The sequence below is a fragment of the Bombina bombina genome, chromosome 1 (genome assembly GCF_027579735.1).
Source record: "Bombina bombina isolate aBomBom1 chromosome 1, aBomBom1.pri, whole genome shotgun sequence".
NCBI classification, from domain to species: Eukaryota; Metazoa; Chordata; class Amphibia; order Anura; family Bombinatoridae; genus Bombina; species Bombina bombina.
Window position 1 is genome coordinate 1,204,227,396 of NC_069499.1, and position 19,176 is coordinate 1,204,246,571.

General features: G+C 40.8%; 1 pseudogene; it reads left to right on the forward strand.

The window, feature by feature from the left end:
* The first annotated feature begins 17,239 nt into the window (after positions 1-17,239).
* On the forward strand, positions 17,240-18,454 carry LOC128642002 (spindlin-Z-like; annotated as a pseudogene).
* Positions 18,455-19,176: the final 722 nt, after the last annotated feature.

Here is a 19,176-nt window from a genome sequence, read left to right on the forward strand (position 1 = left end):
GATTTTGGGATGGGGATGGGTACAGTCTGCAAAATATATAAAATCTTAGGGAGTAATGTCATTTTAGCTGCTCCTATTCTACCCAACCAGGATATAGATTTAGGGGACCAAGTCTCAGTGTTTGAGAGTATATGTGATGTTAGTGAGTCATAGTTGAGTTTGATTAACTCCTCTTGAGTTGGGGATAGATATATGCCTAAGTATTTAAGGATTGAGTATTGAATGTGAATGGGGCAATATATTGGAGGTGTATTAAGTCTGTCTGAGTGACGTGAACTGGTAGAATGACTGACTTCTCATAATTTATAGAAAAATTAGAGAAGTCTCCGTAGTCCTTGAGAATTGAGTGATCCGCCTTGAGGGATCTTACAGGATTTGTGAGCGTCATAAGGAGGTCGTCTGCAAATAGGGCCAGTTTGTACTCGGAAGTTTTGATTTTAATACCTTCCACTAAATTTGAGGAGCGTAAAATAGCAGCCAGAACTTCCATAGACAAAACAAATAGCAAGGGAGAAAGAGGGCAACCTTGACGAGTACCATTTCGGATTGGGAAGGGATCTGACAAGAGGCCATTGACCTTGATTTTGGCTGTAGGGACAGTATATAGTGCAGTAATTTTAGATATAAAATCTTTTGGTAAGCCAAATTTGTGTAAGGTGCATGTCAAAAATGTCCAATCCAACCGATCAAACGCCTTTTTGGCATAAGGGAGATTTTTTTATTGACAAAATTTCATGCAGACACACAAACTGCATTAGTTAAACACATTTTATTAAAAAATTTAAGATGTTTTGCCACATAATTTTCCACATTTAGGAGTTCAATAAGTTAAAATGACATTAGCCAAATAAATAAATAGGTAAATAGAAGTGGAATGCAACTTACACATGGCCACGGCAGTTAACAAGAAACATCATTTTATACAGTTTAATACACAACACATGTTGCCAGGATAGGTTTACATTGAAAAAAAAATGTTATATAAACAGATTTTCCACTTCTAAAGTTCAAACTATTTAAACAGGACATAGTAGCCCAAAAAACAAAGATTTGGTGCAGGTGCAACAAGTTAAACACATGCCAGTTTACTACAGTAAACATCAATATTTTCTACAGTTTAATATCTGAATCTCTGCTTAGAAACATTTTGAAAGGTTTAAAGGGAATAAAGGTGACACAGATTTGCCACTTCTAGAGTTCAAACAATTTAAACAGACCTCAAGTTATACAAAACTGGTAAATGGGTAATAAAGGGATTATCTATCATTTTAAACAATACACTTTTTCAAGTAGACTGTCCCTTTGATGGCTGGATCAGTCCCACTGTGAGTGTGCTGTTACTACATTTACAATATCTTCAAGTTTGACTACTCAAGAATTGCGCAAACAGTTTAGTCACTTGGCCAAAAAGTAGGACACAATGAAGCAGTAAAGCACTACTAGTACATTATTTTCTGACTCAGAGAGAGAATTTGGCAGAAGCCCAGCAGGCAGGCAGTTCAGAGTAGACAGACAACAATAAATTAAAACATGAAGGGCGCAATCCGATATACGGCGTAGTTTTCGGCGCAATCGAGGGAACCCGCACCGCCCGTAATTTTACCTCGCAACTCGAGCTATCACATATACTTCACCGTCAGATGCTAAACTGGCGTAAGTATGAAAAACCGGCGATCAACTAAAATGTTTGCAAATACACATTTTAGTCGTCGCAAGTACTTACGCCAGTGTTTTGTTCACGTAAAGTCTCAATAAAGAGTAGTTTTATGCAAATTAGGCTATGAATCGTAAAAAATAACCGCCAGTTCTAAAAGATGCGCCACGTAATTACACGATTCAAAATTCATACATTTCATTTAATTCATTTCATACAATTGTGTGACTATAGTGTCACTTAAAGAACACATTTTCTCCATCACTGACATGTACACATAACTATTGTATGAAACACATACATGTATACTTTGCATATTAAAATCTCTCATATCACAAATCACAATGTGCACATGCATGTTATAGAGTTTGACATGAGAATGAGTATAGGCATGTATCAATGTACATTGTATGCCCACATGGACATATATATGATTGTACTAATCCCTCTCATCATTTGACTCCTCCACAGAACCTCCTGTCACCAGGGTGCAAACAGGCATGCATCCACCTCCACCACCAGTCTGAGAAATGCATCCACCTCCACCACCAGTCCAAAGAATGCATCCACCTCCACCACCAGTCCGAGGAATGCAGCAACAAGGACAGTATGCTCAAAGGCATGAGCTGGGTTGGATTGCCTCTGTTGAGGACCCAGACGTGATGCCACCAACATTGTCAGAGGGGTCCTGGCAAGATACCTGGCCAGAGGATTATTCTTTTGGCTTTGAGGGGGAACCAAGTCAGCCCCAAAGGGTACATGTCTTTAGCCCCCAATATCAGGCCAGTCATGGCTTTTACGCACAGGAAATGCAAACTGGACAGGCTGAGTGGTCGCACACTAGTCGTCAATGGGACTACCAGTCCACCCGGAGAGCTCCACCATCCTCTTCCCTTGGAAGAGCTCCAACATCTTAAGAGGAGCATATAGCTGTAGTTGTCCCTGATGCACCAGCAGCTGTAGTTGTCCCTGATGCACCAGCAGCTGTAGTTGTCCCTGATGCACCAGCAGCTGAGGATGTCCATGATGCACCAGCAGCTGTGGATGTCCATGATGCACCAGCAGCTGAGGATGTCCATGATGCACTAGCAGCTGAGGATGTCCATGATGCACCAGCAGCTAGAGCTGAACCTACACCTACAATCCCTGCTGCTCAAGAGCCTATAGATCCAATGTATTCTCCCCTGGGAGATGAATACATTTTACTACAGAGGAGGCTCATAGCAAGCTGCGAGAGCAGACAGAGAGACCAACACAGGTTTCACAGGAGCCAACAGAGGTTACTCCAGCATACCATCGAGCTGCAGAGGGACATGGCAGCATCCTTAAATGGAGTAGTCCAAAACCAGTCTCAGATTATGAGAGTTATATCAGATATGCAGATGCAGATTGACAACAGATGGCGGGAACAAAACCAACTCCTGGGTGTGTTGGTGGAGCACTTCACACACCAGCAGGACACTGCCTCCAGCCTCTCATCTGTGGCTAGCACTCCGGCAGAATCATCTGAATCCACACAACCCAGGAGAAACAGGAGATCCACTCCAGTCACCTCAGCCCCGTCATCCAAGAAGCCAAGAAAAAAATAAATATTCTTATAGTTCACCATAATTCTTGTCCTCTGTTATTTACCATATAATTGTCATTCACATCCATGTGAGGTGTGTTTTAATAAAGTAATATTGTTAAAACATATAATAATACCTGTGTGGAAATGTCCAAAAAAAGGTATTATTATCATGTTTATGACATATTCATTTAACAAAGTGATGAGCTGCACCAAGGTACTTCATAAAACTTTTATTATGAGTCACAGAAACTTCCCTAGGGAAGCATATTCTCAACAAAAGATGGGGGCATAGTGGTGTGTGAGGATAACACCTAAAGAACTATTGCTGACGCGTTTCAGCCCGTTAGGCCATAGTCGTTGCTCATCACTTTGTTATATGGAATCCTTGAAACGGAGCATGCACACTGGTTACCTGTAAACCGCTATTTCATAAAGCCAGCACCCGCTGATTGATCTAACAGCTGAAGGACAAAGAAGCCGCGAACGGAGGTGCCGGTGACGTCAGACGCCGAGTAGCCGCGAGTGGAGTAAGACCCAGGAGGAGAGCAGTGGAAAAGCCGGAGGCGCAAAGAAGGGCTCTGATTGAGTCAACCCGTCGCCTCAGGTATACCTGGATCTGAAAGCACGCTCTCTGTGGACGGGCTTCTCTCTTTTGTGGCAGTGATACTTGGCGGTGATCCGGATCTATCCTCCAGCTGGGTGAGTCTTTATTCAAGATAACTTGGTCCGATCATTTATACATATTGGGACATTATGCTATCATAATTCACATCATAAGACTGTGCAGTAGCTTAAGGTGCTCACACAGGATTTTGACTTTCTATGACATATTCATGTTCTATAAACCACATCACATAGTTGTGTATGAAGGGTACATATAGTAATATTCACTTATAAGATGTAAATCAAGGTTTCTCACATCCAATATAAATTGACACATGGGTATATCTAACTAATAATGTATTTACAGAAGGTGTGAACATAAGGTATAAACATCCATTTTCATCATTCTTAATGATAGTCAATAAATCATATTGACCTAAACATGAATTAAACAAATAAGAAATATACAGTAATTAGGGTGGTTAAGGGAAGGGGGTTGGGATGTAGTAGTTTCACTTACATGCAGTGGAAATCCGCAGTATGTAATTCTGCAAGACATGATATATATACACATGCAATGGTTGGTGAGGTACAGTCAAACATCATAATACATGTGAATGTTACAGTTTACTGTACTTATGAACAAGTAACTTACAGGTGAAGTATTCCGGGATGACAGAATCCCTCACTTCATCCCCCCTCAGTGTCCCCCTGTCCACATCCTCAGGTATAGGAACCAGCTGCTGCTGCTGCTCTTGGTCTGGTTCCATGCCCCCCAATATACGTGTGTCCACAGCAATGTGTAGAATACAACAAGCATTGACAATGGAACACACTTTGTTGGGGTTATACTGTAGAGCTCCGCCTGTAACATCCAGACACCTGAATCTGGATTTTAATAGGCCAAAGCTCCTTTCGATTACATTTCTTGTTCGTATGTGGGCCTCCCGGTACCTGAGTTGTGGCTCTGTAAGGGGGTGCACCAAGGGGGTTAATAGCCATGGTCTGCAGCCATACCCTGTGTCACCTGTCATGTAACATATGTATTCTGATTACTACAGGTACATCATGTGCTTAAAGGGACATAACATGGATTTCATTTAAAAGATGTATTTAACCAAAACATTAAATTGGTGCATTGTAAGCAATCTACTTTTATGCCAGGATTAGTCTAGACCAAAATTCTATTTTAAAGGGACATGAAATACAATTTTTTTATTTCATGATTCAGATAAAACATGCAATTTTAAACAACTTTCCAATTTACTTATATTATCTGATTTGCTTCATTCTCATGATATCGTTTGTTGAAAAGCATATCTGAATAGGCTCAGTAGCTGCTGATTGGTGGCTGTACATAGATGCCTTGTGTGATTGGCTCACACATGTGTATTACTATTTCTTCAACAAAGGATATCTGATGAATGAAGCAAATTAAATAAAAGAAGTAAACTGGAATGTAACCCCTTAATGACAACTGACGTACCAGGTACGTCATGCATTAACAATCAGTTAATGACAATGGACGTACCTGGTACGTCAGTTGTCTAACAGAGTGCTGGAAGTGATCACAATCACTTCCAGCAGCTCTGAGGGTATTGCAGTGATGCCTCGATATGGAGGCATCCTGCAATACCCCTTTACAAGACTCCGATGCAGAGAGAGCCACTCTGTGGCCCTCTCTGCACCGGTAGTGATGGTGCCGATGGTGCCTCTGACCGGTGGGAGGAGGGAGCGTGTGCGCGCGCGTGCACGATGCGCGCGTGCACGTGGGCGCGCGTGCACGTGCACATGCGCACATTAGCCACACTGACACCAATGAAAAAGTAAGGGGAAAAAAAGTTATTTTATTTTTTTTATATTTAAAAGGATCTGTGAGGGGGAGGGGGTGGGGGTATTGTGGGGGGGCTGCTACACTACAGAAATAATTAAACACAAATAACAGTTATAAATACAATTAAAATAAGTTTGGTTTGTGGGGCCAAACTGGGTACTGGCAGACAAGATGGCGGTAATTAGGTAGAGGAGAGGGTTAGAGAGCTGGAGGGGGGGGATCAGGGAGGTTGGTGCTAAGGCAGGGGTCCATCACAACTAAAATATTTTATAATTTTTATTTTAAAAAAAACAAAAAAACTCTTATTTAGTACTGGCAGACTTTCTGCCAGTACTTAAGATGGCGGTAACAATTGTGGGGTGGGGGAGGGAAGAGAGCTGTTTGGGAGGGATCAGGGGGTGGGATGTGTCAGGTGGGAGGCTGATCTCTAAAATTAACCCTGCAAGCTCCCTACAAGCTACCTAATTTAACCCCTTCACTGCTGGGCATAATTCACGTGTGGTGCGCAGCATCATTTATCGGCCTTCTAATTACCAAAAAGCAACGCCAAAGCCATATAAATCTGCTATTTCTGAACAAAGGGGATCCCAGAGAAGCTTTTACAACAATTTCTGCCATAATTGCACAAGCTGTTTGTAAATAATTTCAGTGAGAAACCTAAAATTGTGAAAAATGTAAAGTTTTTTTTTTTATTTGCTCGCATTTGGCGGTGAAATGGTGGCATAAAATATACCAAAATGGGCCTAGATCAATACTTGGGGTTGTCTACTACACTACACTAAAGCTAAAATTAACCCTACAAGCTCCCTACAAGCTCCCTAATTAACCCCTTCACTCCTGGGCATAAAACACGTGGGGTGCGCAGTGGCATTTAGCGGCCTTCTAATTACCAAAAAGCACCCACAAAGCCATATAAGTCTGTTATTTCTGAAAAAGGGGATCCCAGAGAAGCATTTACAACCATTTGTGCCATAATTGCAGAAGCTGTTTGTAAATAATTTCAGTGGGAAACCTAAAGTTTGTGACAAAATTTGTGAAAAAGTGAACTTTTTTTTTTTTTATCGCATTTGGCGGTGAAATGGTGGCATGAAATATACCAAAATGGGCCTAGATCAATACTTTGGGATGTCTTCTAAAACAAAATATATACATGTCAAGGGATATTCAGATATTCCTGACAGATATCAGTGTCCCAATGTAACTAGCGCTAATTTTGAAAAAAAGTGGTTTGGAAATAGCAAAGTGCTACTTGTGTTTATTGCCCTATAAATTGCAAAAAAAGCTAAGAACATGTAAACATTGGGTATTTCTAAACTCAGGACAAAATTTAGAAACTATTTAGCATGGGTGTTTTTTGGTGATTGTAGATGTGTAACAGATTTTGGGGGTCAAAGTTAGAAAAAGTGTGTTTTTTTCCATTTTTTCCTCATATTTTATAATTTTTTTTTTTAGTAAATTATAAGATATGATGAAAATAATGGTATCTTTAGAAAGTCCATTTAATGACGAGAAAAACGGTATATAATATGTGTGGGTACAGTAAACGAGTAAGAGGAAAATTACAGCTAAACGCAAACAGTGCAGAAATGTAAAAATAGCCATTGTCATTAAGGGTAAGAAAATTGAAAAATGGTCCGGTCATTAAGGGGTTAAAATGTTATTTTATAACTGAATCATGAAAGAAAAATATTGGGTTTCATGCCCTTTTAATAATTCAGATAGAACATGCCATTTTAAGAAAATGTCCTTTTAAGTGAAAACCTATTTATAGTATACTTTCCCTTTAAAGGGACATGAAACACACATTTCTTGTTTCATGAGTTAAAAAGAACCTGCAATTTTCTTCAACTTTATAATTTACTACTATTATGTCATTTGCTCCATTCTATTGATATCATTTGCTGACAAGCATATTAGATATGCTCATTAGCTGCTGATTGTTGGCTGCACATAGATGCCTCATATGATTGGCTCATCTATGTGCATTGCTATTTTTTCAACAAAAGATATCTAAAGAATAAATCAAATGAGATAATAGAAGTGAATTGTAATGTTGTTTAACATTGTATTCTCTATCTGAAACATGAGATAATTATTTTGTGTTTAGTGTCCCTTTAGTAGAAATATACAGACAGAATGAAGGTACTCACCAAGCAGCCATCCTCCTGAGAGTGTTCCATTTTCATGGAATAAGGAGGTCTGGCGCAGGATGTAGGAATCATGTGCACTCCCTGGAAACAGGGCCGTCTTTAATATTGATTGGACCCTGGGCAAAAATTTTCTTGCCCCCCCCCCCATGCAATTTTGCTCTCCACCCCAACATCCCAAAAAACAACTAAATCAATTTTTTTTATTATTATTAGCCCAGCGATGGATCATCCACTGCTGGGCTAATCATTTAAAAAAAAAAATGCAATATGTGAAACTGGACCTAAGCAGTACTAATAAGTAAATAAATATATAAATTCCTCCACTGTGGATTCATTTAATATTCTTTTGAATGAATTCTGGTGTGAGGTTAGCTGGTTAAAGAGATTTAGGGCAGCCAACAGGAGCAAAGCAAGGTAAAGGAGGAAGCATGGAGGTGCAGACAAATATAAGTTTACTGACTGGAACAGCAGAACTACTATAAAAATAAACCTTACATTAATGTGTGAAGTATCAGCATGACGCTATACATCAGCCACACCAGCACATGTCACTTCTTTGCTAGGAACAAGTTCCATCTCACCCTGAACTAGACAATGCTGCATGGGGAGGGGCGTGTGTGCACTCACTTATTCTTCCCACTGACACCTTTCTACAAAGCACTATTCCCCTAACAAACTTCAGTTAGTTGATCTTAGGGCCACAGCAGAAAGAGCAGGGCTAAGGGGACCAGTAGACTGGATGCTGTCTGTCCAAGGCTGCATGGATACAGTGTGAGATGAGTCACACGGCCTCAAGACTGAAGAGAGCAGTGTATGCAGCTGCACAGATGCTCAAATCCTCATGTGCCTGCCGCTCCAGCTTTCTGCTGCATGCGCCTACAGTCAGCCCTACCCAGAAACAATCCCCACCACCAGAGCAGTTACCTGGTAACAGTGGTAACCCCAGTAGGACCTTTTCTGATGCAGTGGGAAATGGCTGGATGCCGAGTTAGGGCTTTGCATTCAGTGCTGCACAGTGCACATCTAAAACAGCACATGGCACTAGCTTGGCATGTCACATGACACCGGCACGGTCTGGCACAGTTTTTAAAAAATATATAAGTAGAGTACTTTTGACTGTGACAGTATTAGGACTGAATGTGTGTGTTCCCCATGTCACATCAGCAGTCTGGTATGAACCATAAAAAAAAAAAAAAAAAAAAAAAATTTTTTTTTTTTTTTTTTTTTAGGACTCTTGGGCCCCTCAACAGAGACTGGGCCCAGGGCAGCTGCCCCTTTTGCCCTGTGTTAAAGACGGTCCTGCCTGGAAAGCCTGCATACACATGTGTGATTTCAGAGTGATATCGCAGACCATCTGGCAATTCAATGAGTAAAACCCTTTCCTGTTAATATAGAGGAGTGGCTCCTTATGTGGGACCACGATACGCACATGTGTGCAATCAATTGCCCCCATGACATCGGGAATACCCCCCAGTTGATAGAAGCCTTGTTTAAGACGGTTCCATTCCTGGGGGGTATGGGGGAAATGAATGTATTGCTGTGTCTGGTTATCTAGAGCAGTCAAAACCTCCCCTAAAATCCTGGAGAAGGTAGACTGCGCTAGGCCAGACACAAGCCCCTCTGTTGACTGGTATGAGCCGGATGCCAGGAAGTGTACAACACACAACAGCATCTGCATACCAGTCAGAGCTCGGTTCCTATTCGCTTGAGGGTCAATATCATCCTTCAAGATCTCATATAGGTCAATGAGGCTTGCAGATGTCAAGCGATATTTTTCCCTGACCTCCACTTCTGTCATCCCAAACAGGGTGACCCTAACCCTGTGTATCCTTGGTGCTCTTCCCCTCTGCTGATGCCTTCGTCTTATAGGCCCTGCTGGTCTATGGCCAGCTGCAGCAACAGTAGCAGGGGCAGCACCAGGAACAGGGACAACTGCAGGAGGAGTAGGGACAGCAGCAGCAGCAACAGGAGCAGGGATGGCCACAGCACCATCAGGGACCTCAGCAGCAGGTATATCATCCAAAATAGGGGCTTGTAGGGCTTCCAGCACCCCTTGTGCCCCACGATGCTGTCTCTCTAAGTATGCAATATAATGCAGGGGAAACATGGTGGCTAATGAGGGTGTGCATTGGCAGGTGTTTTAAGGCTGCAGGTGAGAGGTTGTGCTGTTTGTGATTGGTTTGACACACTTGCAGGGGGAGGAATTATGAATGCTTAGAAGAGGTTTAACTGTTTGAGATCAGCTGCTTATATGTATGTGATTATGTATGTGTTTGCTAAGCCCTCAGAGAGTTACATTGGTTTGTTAGTTAGTGCAAGGGTTACTGCGCCTGCAATTTGTGGCGAGATGGAAATGGAGTAGATTTTCAAAAATCTGCGCGCTTAAGTCCTTACGCTGTATATTGGATACCAAACTGTGCGTGTTTTGTATGTCAGTCTATGGGCCAAAAAACTACGGGCGAAGGCAGAAATATACGCGCGTAACTTCTAGGTATAGGATACCAAACCCGCGCAAAATTCGGCGTCGGTGGCTTTTGCGGGCGACGCTGCATATTGGATCGGGCCCCAAGTGCTAAAACAAAGTGCACTGTCTCCAGCAGCGTCAGTAACACAGTGTGTCTTTAGTAAAACTTTTTAAAACCCAGCCTTTAAAACCCAGCCAGTGCAGATGATATGTCCCACAGCCATGACAAGACAGAGTGATAGAGAAAGATATAAATAAGTTATTTGCAAAGCAGAATATATAGCTGATGTAAGATTGTGTACCTTTATATAGACAGAGCTGCTCTGTGACTGTACACAGATGTCTATATAAAAGATGTTCAACAATTTTAGATCAAATATATTATTCCTGACTGCTATTGCAAATAACTAGTGAGACAGGGTATATACATAATTTATTTTATTCTGAAATAATTAAGCTGCAAAATTTACAAATAATTTATTTATGATGGGCAAGCTAGCTGCTGGTGAGTGAGGAGGGGTGCAAGTACAAACTGCCAGTGCCAGTAACAAGTTAATATTCTAATAATATTATAACACCCCCCCCCCCCCCCGCTAGTACTCAGTGGCAGACTGGCAGTGCTGAGTGCTACAACAATTTTTAGTTAAACCACTAAGTATAATGTGGGGGCGTTCAAGGCAAACGCTGGATGTTCTGACGCGATGAATGAACAGGATTATGCGTAAGGTCATGTGTATCAGGGAGGTTGAGGCCGCCGAAGAGGTACCGGTATGGCTAACCAAAGAACAGCCCCACGTATTCAAAGTGGAGTAGATTCAGACTCAGGGGCATATTTAACAATGTGCGAGCGGACATGACACAAAGTAGCGTATCATGTCCGCTGCCCATCGATAAATGCCAACAGCATACACTGTCAGCATTTATCATTGCACCAGCAGTTCTTGTGAACTGCTGGTGCAATGCCACCCCCTGCAGATTCGTGGCCAATCGGCCGCTAGCAGGGGGTGTCAATCAACCTGATCGTATTCAATCGGGTTGATTTCTGTCCACCGCCTCAGAGCAGGTGGACAAATTATAGAGCATAACTTCCTGATAACTTCTGTTTCTGGCGAGCCTCAAGGGGCCTCAAGCTGTATACGGAGCTTGATAAATATGCCCCTCAGAGTCATCCACAGGATCGGATTGATCCATATCCATTACGTGCCTGTCAGGGATTTAGGCTTATATGTTCCTGTGTCTTTAAATCCTGAACTGTGCTTCCCTATTTAAGGCTCCTCCCTGGTTTCTTCGTTGCTTGGTAATTTGTTGTGCACCTGTGTATGCTGTGTACCTATGAAGACACCTAGCCGTTTTCCTGCTGTTACGCTGGGATTTGATCTGCTTATCCTTTATTCTCCTCAACTACCTAGGCTGCCTCCTGCATCCTACTACGTTACCACTTTACTCTGTGTTGTTTCTACTAACCACAATAACACAGCCATGTTCCGGAGCTGTCTTGTTTGTTTGGCTTCCAGCGTGTGACATCACGCCCGGCATCTCTCTGCTTCTGCCGCTCACACATGCTCTCCGCTCAGTGCTCCTGCTCTGCAGCATCAACGGTCTCCCTCACAGGCATCCTTCTACTCATACGCTAAGTACAAATTGATCTGTTTGCCATCATCACTGGAACTGGTAACATTTTGGTTTATCCTCATAACCATCCTGACTGTATTGTTTGTTATCACTGTATACATTGAACTTTGCATTCCAATACTCTCTGTTTCACTTGCATATAGTTCCGGTCTGCTGATTAGTGATGTCGCGAACCTAAAATTTTACCGCGCGAACCGCCATTGAATTCAATAGGCAGGCGAACTTTAAAACCTACAAGGACTCTTTCTGGCCACAATAGTGATGGAAAAGTTGTTTCAAGGGTACTAACACCTGGACTGTTGCATGCTGGAGGGGGATCCCTGGCAAAACTCCCATGGAAAATTACATAGTTTATGCAGAGTCTGCTTTTAAGCCATAATGGGTCTAAATCAACTAACATTCCCAAAGTGGCTGTCTCAAAACATCCCGGACAGAAGATAGATTGATAGATAGGATAGATAGATATACATAGATTGATAGTTAGATAGAATCGATAGAAGAGAAATAGATAGATTTGTTAGATATATAATTACCCTAATAAATTCTAATAATCAAACATGCGTTCTTGGACCCAACTAGCTTGTGTTAATTAGTAATTTTCTTAGCACTTTAATCCCTGTCCCCCCCCCCTATCGGGGGAGTTCTATATGGCCTGCCAGATTAACCTGAAAAATTATAATAATAAGACATGTGGTCTGCTACCTATTTTAACTAGGTTGTGTTTTAAGTACTACCATTCTTAGCACTTTAATCTCTGTAACTCCCCCTATTTGGTGAGGTCTATACGGCCTGGATGATTACCCATACAAAATATAATAATAAGACATCTGCTCTTGGTCTGCGACCCATGGTAACTATGTTGTGTTAATTAGTAATGTCCTTCGCATTTTAATAGCTGTTACTCATACTCACCCTATCGGTGGAGGTCTATATGGCCTGCATGATTACCCTTACAAAATATAACAACCAAACATATGCTCTGGGACCCATGGTAAGTAGGTTGTGTTAAGTAGTACTGTTCTTTGCATTTTCATACCTGTTACAACACCAAATGGTGGCAGGTCTATCTGGCCTTCATGATTAGCTGCACCCAAACCCAAAAAAAAGCCGAGTGGTCTTAGACTAACACCCATGGCTAACTCGGTTGTTTCAATTAGTACTATTCTTAGCACTTTCATCCCTGTTACGGGCGGTCTACATGGCCATCATGATTAGCCAAACAAAATACTACAATCCAACCTTTGCTCAGTCTTCATAGGCCCTTCATTGTCTGTATTTTGATAGTACAGTTCTTATTATTTTTATAGCTGATACAACACCGAATGGTGGCAGCTCTATATGGCATGCATGATTAGCCGCACCCAATACAAAAATAAATCCAAGCGGTCTTGGATTAACACCCATGGCTAACTCTGTTGTTTCAAGTACTACTATTCTTAGCACTTTCATCTCATCATCCCTGTTACTTCCAGGACTCTCGGTGGTGGTGGTCTACATGGCCATCATGATTAGCCTAACCAAATACTACAATCCAACCTTGGCTCAGTCTTCCTAAGGCCCTTCATTGGCTGTATTTTGGTAGTACTGTTCTTATTAGTTTAATAGCTGATACGACACCGAATGCTGTCAGCTCTATATGGCCTGCATGAATAGCCGCACTCAAAGCCAAAAAAAAGCCAAGCGGTTTTGCACTAACACCCATGGCTAACTCTGTTGTTTCAAGTTCTACTATTCTTAGCTCTTTCATCTCATCCCTGTTACTTCCAGGACTCTCGGTGGTGGTGGTCTACACGGCCATCATGATTAGCCTAACCAAATACTACAATCCAACCTTGGCTCAGTCTTCCTAAGGCCCTTCATTAGCTGTATTTTGGTAGTACTGTCATCCTTTTGAATAATAGATTACAGGAAAGGCATTGATTTTAGAATCCCAGAGATCATTTATATGACCCGTGAAATAAAAAAAAAACATTCATTAGATACCCGTTACACAATTATTTATCCTCAGGCCTTTTTAATACGTGGGTCCCGGAGCCTCAAACGAAACAACAGCATGAAAGAGGAGATATGTCATCCTTTTGAATAATAGATTACAGTAAAGGCATTGATTTTAGAAACCCACAGATCATTATTTGCAACCGTGAAATTAGAAAAAAACATTGATTAGACACCCGTGACACTTATTTATGCTCAGGCCTTTTTAATACGAGGGTCCCGGAGCCTCAACCGAAACAACAGCATGAAAGAGGAGATATGTCATCCTTTTGAATAAAAGATTACAGTAAAGGCATTGATTTTAGAAACCCACAGATCATTATTTGCAACCGTGAAATTAGAAAAAAACATTGATTAGACACCCAAAGCCAAAAAAAAGCCAAGCGGTTTTGCACTAACACCCATGGCTAACTCTGTTGTTTCAAGTTCTACTATTCTTAGCTCTTTCATCTCATCCCTGTTACTTCCAGGACTCTCGGTGGTGGTGGTCTACATGGCCATCATGATTAGCCTAATTAAATACTACAATCCAACCTTGGCTCAGTCTTCCTAAGGCCCTTCATTGGCTGTATTTTGGTAGTACTGTCATCCTTCTGAATAATAGATTACAGGAAAGACATTGATTTTAGAATCCCAGAGATCATTTATATGACCCGTGAAATAAAAAAAAACATTCATTAGATACCCGTTACACAATTATTTATCCTCAGGCCTTTTTAATACGAGGGTCCCGGAGCCTCAAACGAAACAACAGCATGAAAGAGGAGATATGTCATCCTTTTGAATAAAAGATTACAGTAAAGGCATTGATTTTAGAAACCCACAGATCATTATTTGCAACCGTGAAATTAGAAAAAAACATTGATTACACACCCGTGACACTTATTTATGCTCAGGCCTTTTTAATACGAGGGTCCCGGAGCCTCAACGGAAACAACAGCATGAAAGAGGAGATATGTCATCCTTTTGAATAAAAGATTACAGTAAAGGCATTGATTTTAGAAACTCACAGATCATTATTTGCAACCGTGAAATAGAAAAAAACATTGATTACACACCCGTTACACTTATTTATCCTCAGGCCTTTTTAATACGAGGGTCCCGGAGCCTCAACCGAAACAACAGCATGAAAGAGGAGATATGTCATCCTTTTGAATAAAAGATTACAGTAAAGGCATTGATTTTAGAAACCCACAGATCATTATTTGCAACCGTGAAATTAGAAAAAAACATTGATTAGACACCCATGACACTTATTTATGCTCAGGCCTTTTTAATACAAGGGTCCCGGAGCCTCAACCGAAACAACAGCATGAAAGAGGAGATATGTCATCCTTTTGAATAAAAGATTACAGTAAAGGCATTGATTTTAGAAACCCACAGATCATTATTTGCAACCGTGAAATAGAAAAAAAACATTGATTACACACCCGTTACACTTATTTATCCTCAGGCCTTTTTAATACGAGGGTCCCGGAGCCTCAACCGAAACAACAGCATGAAAGAGGAGATATGTCATCCTTTTGAATAAAAGATTACAGTAAAGGCATTGATTTTATAAACCCACAGATCATTATTTGCAACCGTGAAATTAGAAAAAAACATTGATTAGACACCCGTGACACTTATTTATGCTCAGGCCTTTTTAATACGAGGGTCCCGGAGCCTCAACCGAAACAACAGCATGAAAGAGGAGATATGTCATCCTTTTGAATAAAAGATTACAGTAAAGGCATTGATTTTTGAAACCCACAGATCATTATTTGCAACCGTGAAATAGAAGAAAACATTGATTACACACCCGTTACACTTATTTATCCTCAGGCCTTTTTAATACGAGGGTCCCGGAGCCTCAAACGAAACAACAGCATGAAAGAGGAGATATGTCATCCTTTCGAATAAAAGATTACAGTAAAGGCATTGATTTTAGAAACCCACAGATCATTATTTGCAACAGTGAAATTAGAAAAAAACATTGATTAGACACCCGTGACACTTATTTATGCTCAGGCCTTTTTAATACGAGGGTCCCGGAGCCTCAACCGAAACAACAGCATGAAAGAGGAGATATGTCATCCTTTTGAATAAAAGATTACAGTAAAGGCATTGATTTTAGAAACCCACAGATCATTATTTGCAACCGTGAAATAGAAAAAAACATTGATTACACACCCGTGACACTTATTTATCCTCAGGCCTTTTTAATACGAGGGTCCCGGAGCCTCAACCGAAACAACAGCATGAAAGAGGAGATACGTCATCCTTTTGAATAAAAGATTACAGTAAAGGCATTGATTTTAGAAACCCACAGATCATTATTTGCAACCGTGAAATAGAAAAAAACATTGATTACACACCCGTGACACTTATTTATACTCAGGCCTTTTTAATACGAGGGTCCCGGAGCCTCAACCGAAACAACAGCATGAAAGAGGAGATATGTCATCCTTTTGAATAAAAGATTACAGTAAAGGCATTGATTTTAGAAACCCACAGATCATTATTTGCAACCGTGAAATAGAAAAAAACATTGATTACACACCCGTGACACTTATTTATCCTCAGGCCTTTTTAATACGAGGGTCCCGGAGCCTCAACCGAAACAACAGCATGAAAGAGGAGATACGTCATCCTTTTGAATAAAAGATTACAGTAAAGGCATTGATTTTAGAAACCCACAGATCATTATTTGCAACCGTGAAATAGAAAAAAACATTGATTACACACCCGTGACACTTATTTATCCTCAGGCCTTTTTAATACGAGGGTCCCGGAGCCTCAACCAAAACAACAGCATGAAAGAGGAGATATGTCATCCTTTTGAATAAAAGATTACAGTAAAGGCATTGATTTTAGAAACCCACAGATCATTATTTGCAACCGTGAAATTAGAAAAAAACATTGATTACACACCCGTGACACTTATTTATCCTCAGACCTTTTTAATACGAGGGTCCCGGAGCCTCAACCGAAACAACAGCATGAAAGAGGAGATATGTCATCCTTTTGAATAAAAGATTACAGTAAAGGCATTGATTTTAGAAACACAGAGATCATTAGTTGCAACCATGAAATCTAAAAAAAATTAGATTATACACCCAGTACACTTCTTTATCCTTAGGCCTTTTTAGAAGAGGCTCCCGGAGCCTCCACAAAACCAGCAGCATGAAAGAGGACATATGGATCTGGCAGAGGAAATGTAGTGGGGGGAGGGGTTCCAAGGATGAAGGAAAACGAGGAACTGGAATGTGAGGGTATGGGCCGGGTCTGGAAGTTCAGCAGGAGAGCTTGAGGCGTTAGTTGCTGTTAGTGCTGCCGACAAAACCTATGACGGATAAGGCAGGCAGAAAAAAGGGAGGAGGTTAGGACACTAAAAAAAAAATAATATATCATTGAGACAGAGTACTGCAACAAATCGCAAGGACTGGAGGGACTGTGTAGTAACCTGAATGTTACGTCTATGCAGCACTCTTCAGGTTGGAGTAGCCTGACATCGGAACCACTTGCTGTGGATTGAAACACAGAAATCTTGCTTGGATGGTGGACTAAAAGGACACAGTTTCTTTGTATAGACTGGAACAAAAAAGGGAAATTGGAGGAATAGGATTTTTACCCTAGTTTGGCAGCTTTGCTGCCCTTTTATACACAGATGAATGAAGACCCCATTCGGAAAGGCAGCAGGTCAGAGAGCCAGAGGTGATGCAGCACATGCAGGTGTGTCTGCCAGTATGATGAAAAAAAGGACTTCTCACAAGAAGCATCGAAATAATGTTGGTCCAAGCAAACCAATTTCCCAGCCCCGGAGGAATATTGTAGGTTGCAGAATACAGCATGGTTGGAAAGAAGGTAGTGGCCCAATAACACAATGGAAAGGAACTGTATTGGATCAAGTGCCAGTCAACCCATCCCTTTATCTTATTAAATATGATGGATTTGATTGTGTCTATGGACTAGAATTCCACAAGGACGAGCGAGTGTCTGCTCTTGAAGTTCTTCCAGATAGAGTTGCTTCATCTCGAATTAGTGATGCTCACTTGGCAGAAGCAATGATTGGTAAAGCTGTTGAACACATGTTTGAAACAGAAGATGGTTCTAAGGATGAGTGGAGAGGAATGGTCTTAGCAAGAGCTCCCATAATGAACACATGGTTTTATATAACCTACGAGAAGGACCCAGTTTTATATATGTATCAGCAATTAGATGACTAGAAAGAAGGAGATCTCTGCATCATGCCAGACTCTAATGATTCCCCTCCAGTAGAAAGAGAACCAGGAGAAGTTGTGGACAGCCTTGTAGGAAAGCAAGTGGAGTATGCCAAAGAAGATGGCTCAAAAAGGACTGGCATGGTAATACACCAAGTGGAAGCCAAACCCTCTGTTTATTTCATAAAATTTGATGACGATTTCCATATTTATGTCTACGATTTGGTGAAGACATCGTAGATGTAATATTTGACTTATTGCCAAACAGGTGGATTTATTAAATGTAAAATATGTAGACAAACCTGTCCACTTCTGTCCAATTATATGACGCTTCAGATTCCAGGCAAGCCCGCAACCCCTTAAAGGAAGTAACGCAGTTTTGTTGCTAAGAACAAAAAAAAAAATTACCACATCAAAAGGAAACAAACCACGTTCTGTGAATTACAACTCATTTTGCATAATGGAATTTATCCTTTAGAAGGAATCTGATCTAGTAGTGGTGAATTCAAACAAAAGAAGCATGGATGCAAGAGACAAACTGGGCGAATTCCCAAAGTGGGGGAAAAAAAAGGTTATAAAAATGTAATTGTTGTATTTCATAAGCACTCATTCCTCATCAATACAAGTCCAGTTTGGTATATCTAACTACTTTAACATAGTTATCAGTATGTATTTCAAGTAAAAGTATTTTTCCCAGTGTTACTTATGTCTTATAATGTGTGGGAGTGTTGTGCTGCAGTTCAGTTATCCAGCTGCCCAGTGATGTAGGGTCTTTTTTTTCTTTGGTCCCTCTTGTTACAACTTTCTGATTCATAATATTTTGTTACTTTTTGTACCTGTTTTGTCAGAAATCTTGTTATAGTACAACAATTGACAACTTATTTCCATTTTTTTTATCCCATCCCAGTAAAAACGATTATTCAGCAAAAAAAAAAAAAGAGGACATATGGCATCCTTTTGAAAATTAGATTACAGGAAAGGCATTGATTTTAGAAACACAGAGATCATTCATTAGTTGCAACCGTGAAATCTCAAAAAACATATACACCCAGTACACTTCTTTATCCTTAGG